General features: G+C 37.4%; 1 long non-coding RNA gene across 1 annotated transcript in view; it reads right to left on the reverse strand.

Annotated features, from left to right (window-relative positions):
* The window catches only part of LOC141544643 (uncharacterized), an 83,045-nt gene extending 64,222 nt beyond the window's left edge, over positions 1-18,823 (reverse strand). Inside the window, exon 1 of the long non-coding RNA XR_012482727.1 lies at positions 18,380-18,823. This is a non-coding gene — a long non-coding RNA (uncharacterized LOC141544643). The remainder of the gene's footprint in view (positions 1-18,379) is intronic.
* Between the last annotated feature and the right edge of the window lie 341 nt (positions 18,824-19,164).

The raw sequence follows: 19,164 nt of genomic DNA on the forward strand, positions 1-19,164 counted from the left end.
ACGGAGGTAGCTTCTGTGGCTAGAAAAGTTATAGAGACAACTCTGCTACAGGCTGCCTGCTCTACCTTGATTGCAAAGCAGTAAACCAAAAGAGAAATTAAAGCCCAAGATAGAAGATACTCTAAAAACACCAGAACCTAACAAGACCTGCCTATACCCACCAAAATCTGGAAGTGACTTAGCACACACCACAGCACAGCTTTGCAGCTTCATTCTGCAGCATGGGGCAGTCACAAATCTGCACGGAAGAGGGGCGTAGTCCGGGGCACTCTCTAATCTGCACCGTGGGGGGGCTCAGCCTGAGGCAATAGAACTTCTGCATCATGACTGTGCTTCCTTGGGCAAAGCTACTTCCATTGCTGGTGCAGGACTATTTGCTAGGCAACTGCTAATACCCACAGCCCCAAAGCAGGCTTTGGTTTGGGGCAGTGACACTTTCACTGCTCAGCCTCTAGACCCAGGGCAGTCGCTAATCCGAACAGTGGGGTTCTTCATTGAACACTTCTGAAAAAGACCCTAAAATAAAAACTCCAAGGAATATTGTGGCCACATTTCAGAACTATCAAACTAAGGAAAAATATTATAAGCAGCCAGGAAAAAAAAAACAATTCAAATACCGAGGTGCTACAATAAGTGTCACTCAAGATCTGGCTGCCTGATATTCCAAAAGGCAAAAGAACTTGGAATGTAGCCAAGAATAATAAACTACCCAGCTAAGCTGAGATTTTTCTCCCATGGAAAAGAACATGGAATTTAATGAAACAGATGAATTCCATTTGTTTCTAAGAAAAAAAAAAAAAAAACAGACCTAAGCAAAAAAATTTGATCTCCAAACATCGGACACAAGAGAAGCATAAAAACATAAAAGGAACTCATGAAAACTGTTCTTCTGTGGTGGATATACAAAAAGACCACATGTATAATTAGATTTTACTGATATAACATAAAAAAGGGAAGTAGAAATGTAAAGTGGATAGTGTACTACATCCCACAAAGAGGCAAAGAAACCTATCATATCTGAGGGAATTTTAGAGGGAGGAGGAACATAAAAAACAAACATAAAAACATAAAAAAAATGTTCCTCCTCCTCTCTAAATTACCTTTTTATTTGCCAGATATATGCATGAGTAATTTTACAGCATTGACAATTGCCAAACTTTTTGTTCCAATGTTTCCCCTCCTTTTCCCCACTCCCTACCCAAGATGGCAGGTTGACCAATATGTTAAAGTATAAATTAAATACAATATATGTATACATATCCAAACAGTTATTTTGCTGTATAAAAAGAATCGGACTTTGAAATAGTGTATAATTAGCTTGTAAAGGCAAACAAAAATAAAGGATTGGGAATTCTATTTAGTTGTTCATAGTCATCTCCAGGAGCTCTTTCACCGGGTGTAGCTGGTTCAATTCCATTACTGTGTTATTGGAACTGATTTGGTTCATCTCATTGTTTAAGATGACTGCATCCATCAGAATTGATTATCATATAGTATTGTTCTTGAAGTATATAATGGTCTCTTGTTCCTGCTCATTTCACTAAGCCTCAGTTCATGTAAGTCTCTCCAGGCTGTTCTGAAATCATCCTGTTAGTTATTTCTTATAAAACAATACTATTCTATAATATTTATATACCACAATTTATTCAGCCATTCTCCAATAGATGGACATTCACTCAGTTTCCAGTTTCTGGCCTTTAGATTTGAATAAAATTAAAGATTTGAAAAAAGGTTGTACCCGTTATGGGTCTACATCAGCTTATATTCAAATGTTATTAGATGGTTTGTCTTATGAAGTCCTAACCCAGAATGATTGGGAATCCATAGCAAGAACATGTCTAGAACCTGCACAAAACTTATTGTGGCTTGCAGAGTTTCATGAATTATGTAAGATCCAAGTCAGACACAATTTGGAAACAGGAGTTGACACACAATTCACTTTTGAGCACTGCTTGGGGGAGAGGGTTTGCCTGTATTTCTTCCGATGGAGAAGGAATCAGATGGGTGCCCATGAGTCTTATTCGTCTTGTCTATCAGAGAGAGATAGAAAAAGAGAAAGACCTCAAAACAAAGGAGAAAAGCTAAGAAACATCTGACACTGAAAGAGCATGGCTGATAAGAAGACTGTTAAAGAACTTTAAAAACTTGCAGGAATTTTTGGATTTCTGGCACATGAACTAATGGACAATGGACTTATGGAAATGTATAAATTCTCAATTTATGATTATTTGATCACGCTATTTGTTACATCACTTCTAGCATGTGTTATGTTACTATGTGTTTATGTAATTTATGTAATTATGTGTAAAACCTCCCATATTGATGAATTTATGTTTCAAGTTCATGACCACCCTATGTTCCAAATCAAAAGAAAGGGGGAGATGTTAGGTTCTTACTAAGTGCTAAGTTGGTTCTTAACAATTCTCTAGCTCAGAATTCACACCTTTAGTTCAAACCTTTAAGGGAGTTTTCACTTTTGAAAGGAATGCTTTAAAGAAGCAAGTTCATTGGTTGAAGTAGTTGCCACAAGCCCCTGCAGTTCCCACAAGCCCATTCTCTGGGAGGATTAAAAAGAGGCAACATTGAGTCTGAACAACAGTCTGGATTGAGTCAAAGAAAAGATGTCCCGTGCATTCACAAGTCCAGCAATCCCACACTTTTGGAGGGGAAGGCTCCAGAAGCCTCGCAAGAAACCTGCTCACAGAGGAAAAGATTATAAAAAAAAGAAACCTCCTCCCAGAGAAGGATTATAATCTACAGACATCAGAACTTTACATTTTGTTGCCCACAACATGGGACAAAGACTTTTGCTTATCCTTACTAGGACTGATTCTGAGCCTTTCAGAGGAGGTAGCCTGGACTTGACAGACTGTTACAAACATTCTTGCACATACAAGTCTCTTTCCTTTCTTTAAAAGCTCTTTGGGATATAAGCCCAGTAGTAACATTACTGGATCAAAGATTACTGGATTCATAACTTTTTGAGCACATTGGGGAGGAAGTAAATTGCTTAAATAGTCCTACTTCATAAAAAGAAATAGAACAAGCTATTAATCAACTCCCTAAGAAAAAATCCCCAAGACCAGATGGAGTTATATAAGAATTCTACTAACTATTTAAAGAAAAATTAACTCCAATGTTATATAAACTATTTGAAAAAATAGGGATTGAAGGAGTCCTACTAAATTCCTTTTATGACACAGACATGGTTCTGATACTTAAACCAGGTAGTTTGAAAACAGAAAGAAAATTATAGACCAATCCCCCTAATGAATATTGATGGTAAAGTCTTAAATAAAATATTAGCAAAAAGACTACAGAAAATCATCCCCAATATAATACATCATGATCAAGTAGGAATTATACCAGGAATATAGTTCAATATTAGAAAAACTATTAGTATAATTGGCTACATCAATGACCAAATTAACAAAAACCATATGATCATCTCAATAGATGCAGAAAAAGCATTTGATAAAATCCAACATCCATTCCCAATAAAAACACTTAAGAGTATAGGAATAAATGTTTTTTTTTCCTTAAATTAATCAATAGCATCTATTGAAAATGATCAGTAAGCATCATATGTAATGGGGATAAACTGGAACCATCCCAATAAGATCAGGAGTGAAACAAGGTTGTCCACTATCACCATTACTATTCAATATTGTATTAGAAATGCCAGCTTTGGCAATAACAGCTGGGAAAGAGATTAAAGGAATAAGAGTAGGTAATGAGGAAACCAAAATTATCAGTCTTTGCTGACGAATGATGGTACACTTAGAGAACCCCAGAGATTCTACTAAAAGGCTATTAGAAATAATCCACACCTTTCGCAAAGTTGCAGGATACAAAATAAACCCACATAAATCATTAGCATTCTTATATATCACTAACAAAATTCAACAGTTAGGGTTACAAAGAGAAATTCCATTTAAAGAAACTACTGATAGTATAAAATATTTAGGAATCTATCTGCTAAGGGAAAATCAGAAACTATATGAGCAAAACTACAAAACACTTCCCAGACAAATAAAGTCAGATCTAAGAATTGGAAAAAAATATTAAATGCCCTTGGATAGGGCGAGCAAATACAAGAAAGATGATAATATTACCTAATCTATTTATTTAGCACTATTACCAATCAGACTGAAAAAAAAAACTGTTTCATGAAATAGAAAATATAACAAGAAAGTTTATATGGAAAAACAAAAGGTCAAAAATTTCAAAGGAATTAATGAAAAAAAAAAATAAATGAAGTTGGCCTATCTACTTGTACCAAATCTAAAATTATATTATAAAGCAATGGTTACCAAAAATATTTGGTATTGGCAAAGAATAGTTGATCAGTTGAATAGGTTAGGTTCAAAGGATAAAACAGCCAACAACTTTAATAATGTAGCATTTGCCAAACACAAAGACCCCAGCTTTTGGGATAAGAAATCACTATTTGACAAAAATTGCTGGGAAAATTGGAAATTAGTATGGCAGAAAATAGCACACAATTACCACCATACACCAAGATAAGGTTGAAATGGGTTCATGACCTAGGCATAAAGAATGAGACTATAAATACATTAGAGGATCATGGGATGGTTTACTTCTCAGACATGTGGAAAAGGAAGGAATTTATGATCAAAGAAGAACTAGAGATCATTATTGATCACAAAATAGAAAAGGTTGATTATATCAAATTGAAAAGTTTTTGGAGGAACAAAACTAATGCAGTCAAGATTAGAAGGGAAGGAATAAACTGGGAAAACATTTTTATCATCAAAGGTTCTGATAAAGACCTCATTTCCAAAATATAGAAAGAATTGACTCTAATTTATAAGAAATCAAAAGATATGAACAGACAATTCTCAGGTGAAGAAATTGAAACTATTTCTAGCTACATGAAAAGATGGTCCAAGTCATTGTTAATCCGAGAAATGCAAATTAAGACAACTCTAAGATACCAATACACACCTGTCAGATTGGCTAGAATGTTGGAGGGGATGTGGGAAAACTGGAACATTGATACATTATTGGTGGAATTGTGAATACATCCAGCCATTCTGGAGAGCAATTTGGAATTATGCTGAAAAAGTTATTAAACGGTGCATACTGTTTGATACAGTAATATTACTACTGGGCTTATATCCCAAAGAGATTTTAAAGAAGGGAAAAGGACATGCATGTGTAAGAATGTTTGTGGCAGCCCTCTTTGTATTGGCCAGAAACTGGAAACTAAGTAGATGTCTATCAATTGGAGAATGGCTGAATAAATTGTGGTATATGAATGTTATGGAATATTACTGTTCTGTAAGAAATGACCAACATAATGTATACAGAGAGCATGGGAGAGACTTACATGAACTGATGCTGAGTGAAATGAGCAGAACCAGGAGATCATTATACACTTCAACAACAATACTGTATGAGGATGTATTCTGATGGAAGTAGAGATTCTTGACAAAGAGATCTAATTCAGTTCCAATTGATCAATGAGGAACAGAATCAACTACACCCAGAGAAGAGACACTGGGAAATGAGTGTAAATTGTTTACATTTTTGTTTTTCTTCCCAGGTTATTTTTACCTTCTGAATCCAATTTTTCCTGTGCAACAAGAAATTCGGTTCTGCACATATGTATTGTGTCTAGGATATACTATAACATATCTAACATATATAAAACTGCCTGCCATCTAGGGGAAGGGGTGGAGGGAAGGAAGGAAAAAATCGGAACAGAAGTGAGTGCAAGGGATAATATTGTGAAAAAAATGACATGCATATGTACTGTCAAAAAAAACTGATAATGATAAAATAAGATAAAAAAGATTAAAAGAAAAAGAAAAGATTAAACTTACCCCCACTTATCTCTGCTACTTCAGTTATGGGTACTCTAGTTAGTCTGAGGTGAAGTTTACTTTGCCTTCCCTCTCCCCTGCCTTTTTAAAGGTGGAGTGGGGGAAAGGGCAACCATGTGGGATCCCCCCTTTCTTCTCCATTAAATGTGTTCTATCAGCTTTCTGCAGAGGCTTGGCTTTGGCAAATGATTTCAAGAGATAGGCCCACTTTTATCTATAATTTGGTAGGCCTATTTCTAAAAATGTAAAAGATATTTTAAAGAATCTTTCAGATTCTTTTATGTGGAATTGGGTATTCTGAATAAGTTTAATTAATTGTATCCTGATGTTATTCCCATCCTTTAAAGGGCTTTTGAAAATAATAGATTTTCCCTGTCCTGTTGAAAATGTTTCTGTTAAATATGAAAGATAACTTGTGAACTTACTGAAACAAATTTATTACTGTTATCAATATGAGGTTATGGTACTTGTAAAAGTTTAATAGTTTTAAGAATCTCTTGGATTCTTTTATGTGGTATTAGAACTGTATAGCATATTCTAAGTTTTAATTGATTGTATGGGGTCATCCTGAGGTCATTTAAAGAGCCTCTGAAAATATTTTTTTTGTCCTTTTGAAAAAGTTTCGGTTATGGACAATATGCAATTTGGGATATTTATCTATGTATTGGGTATTTTTAAAAGCAAACTGATCTGTATGTATAATGTTCACTTGTGGAAACACCTTAGAAATGAAAAAAGTGAACTTATTGAGACAAATTCTTACTGTTATAAATATAAGGTTATGGTAAATCCCTGTTTAGGATTTCTCTGAAACTTTAGTTAATGGGATTTGTTATTGGAAGTAAAATTCCTTGGGCTTATAGTTAATGTTATTTGGGAGTTTTAAAGCTCCACCCTGTAACAGTTAGTGGGACAATTAACTTTAATAAATTAAAGCTATTTTATCCTGTTTTGCTGAGAGTTAAGTTTTAACTGCTTTTGGTTATAGTTATATCCCTGCATTCTCTTCCTGTAACTAATTTCTAAAATCAGAGTAATGGTCAATAAGAAACTGTTAATTCAATTCAATTATGTCATACCTTGCTATTTCCAACCTGGCTATATGTCATACCTTGCTGTTTTCCACCTGGTTATATGAATTCATTATATCCTAAATACTTGGCAAATGAGTATTTACATTTAACCTGGTCATCTTATCCATTATTGAATATTTATATCTGTGGATATTCAGGTTTTTTTAAAGGTTTCTAAATAATGAGAGGACAGTGAGCACAGTGAGACCTAACTGCTATTTATTTATGAGGTGTATAGTTGACAGCCATTTGCCTGTCCTGTGAAGAAAACCTATTAAGCTGCTGACCAAATCATACTGGTCTCTTCACATTTTGTATCAGTCTTTTCTAGCCTTTATTTGTTAGATTTGTGTTTTTTGTTCCAGATTTCGGTCAAATTACAGGTATTGATTTGTTTCTGGAACCGAGATCAGCTTTGATTGCCAGCATTCCAAGCCATACTACATGTATCCTCTGCATGGACTGACAATCTCCTGCCAGGGCCCATCCTGAAGCAGGTTTTTTTTTTCCTTTACCAAAAATAGTTTATTGCACAAAATTAGGAATTCCTATATACACTTAAACCTTTTTTAATTAATATGCTGTATGAGATAATCATTCATTGTACATGGTGTCACATTTTCCTCAAATTATTCCACCAAAAAAGAGCCCCAACCTCATGAACAAATGTGTATGCATGAATAATTTTTTTGCTTGCATATGAATCTTATTTTGATTAGCTAATGAATATCTGATTAGATAACTGAAAACCATTCATAATACTACAGCCTCCCTGTATTACTATCTTTGGGTCCCTATTGTGGGACCATAGTTGAGGTGAGACCATGGTATATAACACAGTGCTTCTGATAACTCCACTCACAAACCTGCCTTGGATAAGGAATGCAAGAAACCCTTGGGTCTATACCCATTTTTCTGCCAAATGAGTTCTGGTTAAAGTGAGGCTCCAGGGCATCTCTTTTTTAAAAACCAGATGGTTTCTTTCCATGATATCTATGCAAGACATTTTTTTTAGCACTCAAAGTGTCCACACATACCCACGCCAGCTCTATAGGTCTATCATTTGAATCGCTAATTCTTATTCAAGGAAACTTCACCTGTACAGCAAATGGGTACTGTCAGTGAAACAACATGGCAAGCTTCACGAAGCACTGGCCAACCATACCGCTCAACATACACCTTAGGCCACCTCTCTTGGAGACCTTTTTAATTTGGACCTAATCTGTACCAACTATAGTAATAGCCACTTTTGCATCCTACAACATGATAAAAATCAGCTGTCACATTCTCCAGAGGGAAGAAAAGTTTCATGAATCTATAAGATCCACAGTATTTCTTGGAGATGTTGTATACCAAAGAAGGTATAATGACAACAAGGTTGCACAAAAGATCTGGGAATAAACTGCAGGACTCAGTACCGATTCCACTGAGTATGAACTTTCCCTTCTGCACCAGATCCAGATACCGCATTCATTACAGACATTGACAAGAAAGCTGGGAGTGGAGTCTCTGCTTTATAAAAGAATCGTCCCTGCTCTTTTTCCACTTGTGGACTCACAAGTCAATTTTGAAACTATGGTTCCGAACAAAGAGTGGATGACAGAGACCTTTCTTCACTAGACTCTGGCTGGGGGAGGTAGGACAGTGAGACGGCAACAGGAAGCAGAGTCCCTCCCAGCAAAGAGACCCCCACATAACTCCAAAGTAGGCAACTTAGAGATTGTCTCCCAGGTTATGGAGGCACCAGTTTTCCTCTGTAAAGTGAATTCTTGGAGAAGCATAATGTCAGGGGACATTGAGAGACCTCAGACGTATTTCCCCAGCCTGGAACATCCCAGGTACTGGGGAAGAAAGGGAAAGGGGGTCAAGGGCTAACGTTCAGCAGCTGTAAAGGTAGGAAACAGAGGGAGCCAAGCACAATCCTGAGCTCCAGCCCCCTCCCCACTCCAGCAGCAGGCCCTGAGCCCAGAGAATCGTGTTCAGAGTGAAAACACTCCCCTCTGTGAATTCTCCTGGAGCCAAAAGGGAGGGAACCGGCTGGGACTTTGGGAGGAGCATAGAGTCAAGTAAATTACCATATTTCTTAGGGTGGGAGTGGGAATGAGAAAAGAATGAATGTGAGGAGTAACCAAGAGCAGAAAAAGGGAAAATGCATCTGTTGGGAAGGATGATTTTCCAGTCTGGCAGTAAGGATGACCCTTGCACAAATGACAATTCTTTAGAAATGCACTTGATGGAAGATGGCGGAGAAGAAACACACGACTCAGTGAACGTCCTCACTCCCTCACAACCAATTAGATAAATTAAGTCTCAAAATTAGCTCAGGACTGATAGATACCACAAGGACTGGAAGCACGACTTACCAGCTGAAGAGAATCTGGAGTTTCAACAGGAAAGGTCAGTTCTCAGGGGAGGAATAAGAAAGACCAGCACAGACGGTGGGGTAGGGGCACACTGCGCCCACTGCGCTGGGAGGGGCTCTGGGATCAGAGAAGCCACTGAGGTAAAGGAATCTGGCACAGGCTGTTAGCTCTTCTCTGCTAATTATTTAGCAGTTCAGAAGAGAAAGCCAAAATATTTTAAAACTCAGATTAGATTTCCCCCCCCCCCCACCCTGGGGCAGACTCGGCACCAGGGGGTGTGGCCTCAGCTACCTCCTGAGAATAGTTAAGAGACTAACAAGTGGGTGGATACGGCCCAAGGCAACACACACGGCCTAGCTTAGCTGGAGGGAGTGGAACTCAGCTCCAGGAAGTCCCAGAGAAGCGGAACCTTTGAACTAGGGACCGCGGTTTCTGGCAGACACTTCCAGTTTGAGCGCAGGGGCTTCTCACGTCACCTGCTGCAGACGTCCACTCCCCACCCGGACACATAGGCCGAGCTTCTTGCTGTCTTCACTATTCTACGCCCTCAAAGCACAGCAGTGCTAATCACCTCTGAGGCACTTCCAGGGAGGGGGTGGGGAACTCTCTCCCAGAGCTCTCTCTTAGCGCGGGCGCAGGGGCCGCTGCATCCATCCGGTCTGGGAGGAAGCTGGTAAAGAAGTAAATAATTTCCTACCCCAGGGACAGACCCCAAAACATTTTTTAAGTATGAGCAAAAAAGCTAGAAAAACTATAGATTCCTTCTATACAGAGAAAGAGCGGGTATCCAACCCCGAGGAAGTTAACAGCAGAGAGACAGCAGATAACAACCCAAAGGGGAATGATTCCTGCCCCCCATCACATAACTCTCTCCTAGAAGAAGCTCTTAAGAAATTGAGGGAGATTGAAGAAAAATGGGGCAAGGAAAGGGAAGTTATGATAGAAAATAACAACGTCCTGAAATTGGAGTTGGAAAAAATAAAGAATTCACAGGAGATGCAGGGAAACAAAATTAGTGAATTAGAAAAGGTTAAAAAAACACAGGAAAGTAGGATTTCTGAATTGGAAAAGATAAAAAAGTCTCAAGAAAATAGAATTTCTGAATTGGAAAAAGAAAATAATTCTCAAAAAAAAAAAATTAGGGAAATGGAAAAAAATTCAATAGAGCAAAATAATTCATTTAAAAACGAAATTGGGCATTTACAAAAAGAACTAAAAACTGTGAAAGAAGAAAATAACTCCTTAAAAGTCAGGATGGAACAAATAGAAATGAATGATTCACAGAGAACCCAAGAATCAGTCAAACAAAACAAAAAAAATGAGAAGCTGGAGAACAACGTCAAATACTTACTGGGAAAATCTATAGACCTGGAAAATAGATCTAGGAGAGATAATCTGCGGATTATTGGACTTCCAGAAAACTATGACCAAAAAAAGAGCCTAGATTCTATTTTACAGGAAATTATCAAAGAGAACTGTCCAGAGATAATAGAAACAGAAGGGAAAGTAGATGTGGAAAGAATTCATCGAACTCCTTCTGAAATAGACCCTAAAAAAAGAACACCACGGAATATTGTGGCTAAGCTGCAGAATTACCACACAAAGGAGAAAATCCTGCAAGCAGCTAGAAAAAAACAATTTAAATACCAAGGTGCCACAATAAGGGTCACCCAAGATCTGGCTGCCTCCACATTAAAAGATAGAAGGACCTGGAACCTGATATTCCGTAAGGCAAAAGATCAAGGACTGCAACCAAGAATGAACTACCCAGCTAAGTTTAGCATCTTTTTCCACAGAAGAAGATGGTCATTCAATGAAACAGAGGAATTCTATATGTTTCTAAGAAAAAAACCAGACTTAAACAAAAAAATTGATCTACATCCACAAGACTGAAGAGAAACAGAAAAAGGTACACAGAACCCTTGAGAACTGTAACTCTGTTGTGGGTATATAAAAAATACTCAAGGATAATTTGATTTTACTGATATAAAAGAAAAAAAGGGGGGTGTAGTAAAGGGAAGGAGGTCGGTTCAGAAAAAGGGGAAGGAGTGATAAAAAGAGGGAAACTACATCCCAGGAAGAGACATAGAAAATACACCATATCTGAGGGAACTTAGTGAGGGGGAGAATCATTGTGTGAATCTTACTCTCATCAGAAGAGGCTCAAAGAGTAAATAATTAACATATTTGTTTTTCAGAGAATTTTCTCTCACCTCATTAAAAGGGGGGAGAGGAAAAGGGAAAAGGAAAAGGGGAATAAGTGAAGGGACTTGGAGGGAAGGGGGAGGGATCCTAAAAAAAAAAAAAAGAGGGAGGGTTGCGCGTCACAAGGGGGGTCTGTAAATTAAATATCGGGGAGGGGGATCAGGGGGGTCAAGGGAAAAAAGCATAATCTGGGGATAATACGATGGCAGGAAATACAGAATTAGTAATTTTAACTGTAAATGTAAATGGGATGAACGATCCCATCAAACGGAGACGGATAGTAGATTGGATCAAAAAGCAGAACCCTACAATATATTGCCTACAGGAAACACACTTAAAGCAGGGAGATACATACAGAGTAAAGGTAAAAGGTTGGAACAGAGCCTATTATGCTTCAGGTAAAGCCAAAAAAGCAGGGGTAGCTATCCTTATCTCAGATCAAGCAAAAGCAGAAGTAGATCTCCTTAAAAAAGATAAGGAAGGAAACTATATCCTGCTGAAAGGTAGCATAAATAATGAAGCCATATCAATACTAAACATATATGCACCAAGTGGTATAGCATCTAACTTTCTAAAGGAAAAGTTAAGAGAACTGCAAGAAGAAATAGACAGTAAAACTATAATAGTGGGAGATCTCAACCTTGCACTCTCAGATTTAGACAAATCAAACCACAAAACAAACAAGAAAGAAATTAAAAAAGTAAATAGAACATTAGAAAAACTAGGTATGATAGACCTTTGGAGAAAACTGAATGGCAATAGGAAGGAATATACTTTCTTCTCAGCAGTTCATGGATCCTATACAAAAATTGACCATATACTAGGACATAAAGATCTCAAAATTAAATGTAGGAAGGCAGAAATAATAAATGCCTTCTTCTCAGATCACAATGCAATAAAAGCTACATTCAGTAAAAAGTTAGGGGTAAATAGACCAAAAAGTAATTGGAAACTGAATAATCTCATCTTAAAGAATGACTGGGTGAAAGAGCAAATTATAGAAACAATTAACAATTTCACCCAAGATAATGATAATGATGAGACATCATATCAAAATCTTTGGGATGCAGCTAAAGCGGTAATAAGGGGAAATTTTATATCTTTAGAGGCTTATTTGAAGAAAATTGAGAAAGAGAAGATTAACGAATTGGGCTTACAACTTAAAAGGCTAGAAAAAGACCAAATTATAAACCCCCAACCAAAAATTAAACTCGAAATACAAAAATTAAAAGGAGAAATCAATAAAATTGAAAGTAAAAAAACTATTGAATTAATAAATAAAACCAAGAGTTGGTTTTATGAAAAAGCCAATAAAATAGATAAACCTTTGGTAAATTTGATCAAAAAAAAGAAAGAGGAAAATCAAATTGATAGTCTTACAAATGAAAAGGGGGATCTTTCCACCAATGAAGAGGAAATTAGAGAAATAATAAGGAGTTACTTTGCCCAACTTTATGCCAATAAATTTGATAACTTAAGTGAAATGGATGACTTCCTCCAAAAATATAGGCTCCCTAGATTAACAGAGGAGGAGATAAATTGCTTAAATAGTCCCATTTCAGAAAAAGAAATAGAACAAGCTATTAATCAACTCCCCAGGAAAAAATCCCCAGGGCCAGATGGATTCACATGTGAATTCTACCAAACATTTAAAGAACAATTAGCCCCAATGTTATATAAATTATTTGAAAAAATAGGGGATGAAGGAGTCCTACCAAATTCCTTTTATGACACAGACATGGTACTGATACCTAAACCTGGTAGATCGAAAACTGAGAAAGAAAATTATAGACCAATCTCCTTAATGAATATTGATGCTAAAATCTTAAATAAGATATTAGCAAAAAGACTTCAGAAAATCATCTCCAAGATAATACACTATGATCAAGTAGGATTTATTCCAGGAATGCAGGGCTGGTTTAATATTAGGAAAACTATTAATATAATTGACCATATTAATAATCAAATTAATAAGAACCATATGATCATCTCAATAGATGCAGAAAAAGCATTTGACAAAATCCAACATCCATTCCTACTAAAAACTCTTGAGAGTATAGGAATAAATGGATTATTCCTTAGAATAATCAGGAGTATATATTTAAGACGGTCAGTAAACATAATATGCAATAGAAATAAACTGCAACCTTTCCCAGTAAGATCAGGAGTGAAACAAGGTTGCCCACTATCACCATTACTATTCAATATAGTACTAGAAACGCTAGCCTCGGCAATAAGAGCCGAGAAAGAGATTCAAGGAATTAGAGTAGGAAATGAGGAAATTAAACTATCACTTTTTGCAGATGACATGATGGTATACTTAGAGAACCCCAAAGACTCTGCTAAAAAGCTACTAGAAATAATTCAAAATTTCAGCAAAGTGGCAGGATACAAAATAAATCCACATAAATCCTCGGCATTTTTATATATCACTAACAAAATGCAACAGCAAGAGATACAAAGAGAAATTCCATTCCAAACAAATGTTGATAGTATAAAATATTTGGGAATCCATCTACCAAAGAAAAGTCAGGAATTATATGAGAAAAATTACAAAACACTTGCCACAAAAATAAAATCAGATTTAAATAATTGGAAAGACATTCAGTGCTCTTGGATAGGCCGAGCGAATATAATAAAGATGACAATACTCCCCAAACTAATCTATTTATTTAGTGCTATACCAATCAGACTCCCAAGAAACTATTTTAATGACCTAGAAAAAATAACAACAAAATGCATATGGAAGAATAAAAGGTCAAGAATTGCAAGGGAACTAATGAAAAAAAACTCAGAGGAAGGTGGTCTAAGTGTACCTGATCTAAAGCTATATTATATAGCAGCAGTCACCAAAACCATTTGGTATTGGCTACGAAATAGACCGGTAGATCAGTGGAACAGATTAGATACAAAGGACAAAAAAGGGTACATCTATAGCAATCTAATCTTTGACAAACCCAAAGATTCCAACATTAGGGATAAAAATTCATTATTCGGAAAAAACTGTTGGGAAAACTGGAAATTAGTATGGCAGAAATTAGATATGGATCCACACTTAACACCATATACCAAGATAAGATCAAAATGGGTCCATGATTTAGGCATAAAGAGGGAGATAATAAATAGATTAGAGGAACAGAGGATAATCTACCTCTCAGACTTGTGGAGGAGGAAGGAATTTATGACCAGAGGAGAACTAGAGATCATTATTGATCACAAAATAGAAGATTTTGATTACATCAAACTAAAAAGTTTCTGTACAAATAATACTAATGCAAACAAGATTAGAAGGGAAGTAACAAATTGGGAAAATATTTTTAAAAACAAAGGTTCTGACAAAGGTCTCATTTCCAAAATATATAGAGAACTGACCATAATTTATAAGAAACCAAACCATTCTCCAATTGATAAATGGTCAAAGGATATGAACAGACAATTCTCAGAGGAAGAAATTGAAACTATATCCACTCACATGAAAGAGTGTTCCAAATCACTACTGATCAGAGAAATGCAAATTAAGACCACTCTGAGATACCACTACACACCTGTCAGATTGGCTAAGATGACAGGAACAAATAATGACAAATGTTGGAGGGGATGTGGGGAAATTGGGACACTAATGCATTGCTGGTGGAGTTGTGAAAGAATCCAGCCATTCTGGAGAGCAATCTGGAATTATGCCCAAAAAGTTATCAAACTGTGCATACCCTTTGACCCAGCAGCGCTACTACTGGGATTATATCCCAAAGAAATACTAAAGAGCGGAAAGAGACATATATGTGCCAAAATGTTTGTGGCAGCTCTTTTTGTTGTAGCTAGAAACTGGAAGATGAATGGATGTCCATCAGTTGGAGAATGGTTGGGTAAATTGTGGTATATGAAAGTTATGGAATATTATTGCTCAGTAAGAAATGACCAGCAGGAGGAATACAGAGAGGGTTGGAGAGACTTAAATCAACTGATGCTGAGTGAAATGAGCAGAACCAGAAGATCACTGTATACTTCAACAACGATACTGTATGAGGATGTATTCTGATGGAAGTGGAAATCTTCAACATAAAGAAGATCCAACTCACTTCCAGTTGATCAATGATGGACAGAGGTAGATACACCCAGAGAAGAAACACTGAGAGGGGAATGTAAATTGTTAGCACTAATATCTGTCTGCCCAGGTTGCATATACCTTCGGATTCTAATGTTTATTGTGCAACAAGAAAATGATATTCACACACATGTATTTTACTTAGACTATATTGTAACACATGTAAAATGTATGGTATTGCCTGTCGTCGGGGGGAGGGAATAAGGGAGGGGGGGTAATTTGGAAAAATGAATACAAGGGATAATATTATAAAATATATATATATATATAATAAAAAAAAAAAAAGCTTTAATTAAAAATAAATAAATAAAAATAAAAAAAAATAAAAAAAAAAAAAAAAAAAGAAATGCACTTGATGGGAGCATTTTTTTAAACATTACTAAGTGTATTTAACTTTAATGTTATTTTAACCTTATCAACTAACAATAGGGTATTTTTATTTCCTCTTGAAACACAGTTCAAGAGGCAGTTTTAAGAACACAAGACATGGCTGAAGAATCACATCCTGTTTTCTCCACGAGAGTAATTAAGCTTCTGTCATATATAGCATAAACATGAGCACAGCTGGATTGATCAGTAACACTGAATAACATCATTTTCCTGAAGCAGTTTTGAAAGAAGCTTCATCCTGATGGACTGATATGGGGGAATTTAGGCACCCTAATTGGGTCATCTGTTACTGTGTGTTTAAAGTTGGGGATGGATTTGTTAAAACTGTATAACTATTGCTATATGTTTAAGGGATTTTTAGAAAACTTACTGTACTAGTTTGTTATGTATAGGAATTTTGATTCACTCTTGGGATTTATATATGGAATGGTTATTTGATAATTCCTTTCCTTGAGAAAAAAAGGGAGGCAGAAACTGGTTAGCAAATTGGGGAAACATGTATTTTTCTTAGGTACTTCTGCCCTGCCCCCTATCTCATTAGTTCAGATTGAGAAATTATTTAAACAGTCCTTTTCATTTTTACTCCTTGCTAAAAATTACTGGACTATGATTTGCTGGTTTTATTTTAACTTTGAAATCCCTTATTCTGCTGGAATTGTCCTGGTAGACCCAGTTTTGGGGATTATTTTTCAGAAACAACCAGAAATCAGACACCTGTCTTGGGACTGGCCATCTCTCTGATCTGTTTCTCCACTCCTGTTACCCCAGTTCCTTAATTAACATTTTGGCCTCAGGCCTAAGCTAATAGTTTGGGGTTGCCTTCCTTGGTCTAACTGCATAATTTGCTCAGACATCTGGATCCTAGTAGCAGCTCCTGTTCTATCAAGAGGGGACTAGTAGAGCTACTCCAAGTCCCACTTTTCCCCCTTTTGGGGTCGCTCACAGACTTGGGGTGCCCCTCTTAGGATGGGCAGCAGGACTGTCTTGAGCACTGCTATTCCAAATATAAGCAGAGGCTGAGTTAAGTGCACAAATGATCACAGACTTAACTCACAGTGAACTGTCTATCTCAAAGTGTATTCTCTGGCTGGCATGCTCCTCAACTGCAGGTGATCTGCTATTTCTGCAACAGGGAGGCTGTTATGAGGAATGCTATTTTTATGCTAATAGATCTGGGGTTATCAGGGAGAGACTTGTTCAGGTAATTAAGTCCTTGCATTTTTCTAGTTTTATTTTGGTTTGTTTGCTTTACATAGGCTTGGTCAAAGTTATGGTGCTAAGACCTTCTAAGGGAAGGTAATTCAAAGATTTGACTAGTCAGAAGAGAGAGAGTGTGGAATGTTATGCCACAGTTCTCTTTTGTTGTCCTGACTCAGTTTTCCTAATTGTTTTGCCTCAGTTTATAGTTGTTCTGCTCAATCCCCTAAAACCACCCCTCCCTCTTAATCAGAATATTTGATAAGGATAAAAGATTTTATATTTTAGAATATCAGAATGCCTCTCCCCATCCCAAGCTATCCGAATATCAGATACAATCTTATCAAGATGCCTCTCCCCATCTCCAGGGTGCCTCCCCCCATTATGTCATCCCCATCTCCGGTGGCTCATCCCACTCTGTCAGAGTCTCATTCCAGCTCCCAGCTGCCTAACTCTGTCCTGCCTCAGTCTACCCCCTGAGTCTGAGCCACCTCACTATATGTCAGTGAGAACTCACATTACTTGCTGTATTCTTGGAGACAATAGTCGCACTCAGCCCTGGGACCAAATCATGGATTCCTTTGGCCCCAGTAAATCTCTCCCTTCTAAATAAATTATTAAATACTCTCTCATCTCTATCTCAGTTTCTCCAACATTACACCACTTCAGCTTATAAGCATCTGGTTTATACTTGTTTTTCAACATTACTTTTTGCTCCCTGAAAACCCCTCACTTTACATTTCCTCAACTTCCTCATTTTATACAGCCTTGAATAGTGATTCAATGCCCTTTGTTGCCTTTGCCCACATACACATGCTGCTAAATAAAGGTAGAGAAAATCATGCAACTGTGCTTACTAGGACCACTACAAATTTGGACTCTCATTGATACAAGACTATTCTTTTATATCTCCCTCATTTACTTTGCCACTTACCACAGAAGCTCTTCAAAACCATTTCATCCCTCCTCAAACCTTCCATGATTCATTTTGAACTTTCTCAACTAAAAATCTTGGTCTCAGGGGCAATTGGAAGGCGAAGAAGATAAAGCACCTGCCCTGGAATTAGGAGGATTTAAGTTCAAATTTGGCTTCAGACCCTTAACACTTCCTTGTTGTGTTACCCTAGGCAAGTCACTTAACTCCAAATGCCAGCCAAAAAAGCCAAAACAAAACAAAGCCAAACAAAAACAGATACTTACAGTTGTGTGAGGCTGGGCAGGTCACTTAAGCCAGTTTACCTCAATTTCCTCTTTTGTGAAAATGAACTTAAGGAAACACAAAGCATTCCACTGACTTTGCCAATTAAATTCTCTTCAAACAGTCGTTTTAGACTGTTCTGTTTTTCAGCAAAACAGAATAGTGTTTGCTCCCATGTTGCCACTGATTTGAGCAGTCAGTTGGGCCCCAGCTAAAAGTAGAAAGGAGTTTCCCGTTCATTAAAAATGAATAGGCAGGAGGGAGAAGTGATGCCAGCTTTCAGGACTTGCTATCTAATGTCCAGGAGGCAAAGTCTGACCCTGATCCTGATGCTGAGGGGAATGATTTTCCAAGGGTTAGCTCAGGCCTGGGGGTCAAGGATTTAAAGACGGGGGTGCCTTAGCTTCCTCCTGTGAGGACCTTCCCTTCTCCGCCCCCTCCCCCAAACTTTCTTCTTACGTCATCATTTTTTATAGATCATTCACGTTGTGCTTTCCGAGCAGCAGCAGCTGCTGCTCTTTCGCCATGTCCCCATCGCGTCAGCTTTTACTTCCCGAGATTCTTTTCCTGGATCAGGTATCCTGCCCTGGAGTCGGTCTCTGAGGCTTCTAAGTAACTCCGCAGGGCCGGAGAAGTAAACTGCCCTTTCTTGTCCAAGTTGAAAATCTTCATCCTGGAGGCCGGCTTCAAGACCAGACATGAGACGTCCCGGGGGCAGTCCTCTCCTGGGCCTTCAGCCTACTCGGAAGGGGAATTGAAGCGGAAAATGTCTATAACCCGCAGACGG

Source organism: Sminthopsis crassicaudata, chromosome 5 (assembly GCF_048593235.1).
Source record: "Sminthopsis crassicaudata isolate SCR6 chromosome 5, ASM4859323v1, whole genome shotgun sequence".
Lineage (NCBI taxonomy): Eukaryota > Metazoa > Chordata > Mammalia > Dasyuromorphia > Dasyuridae > Sminthopsis > Sminthopsis crassicaudata.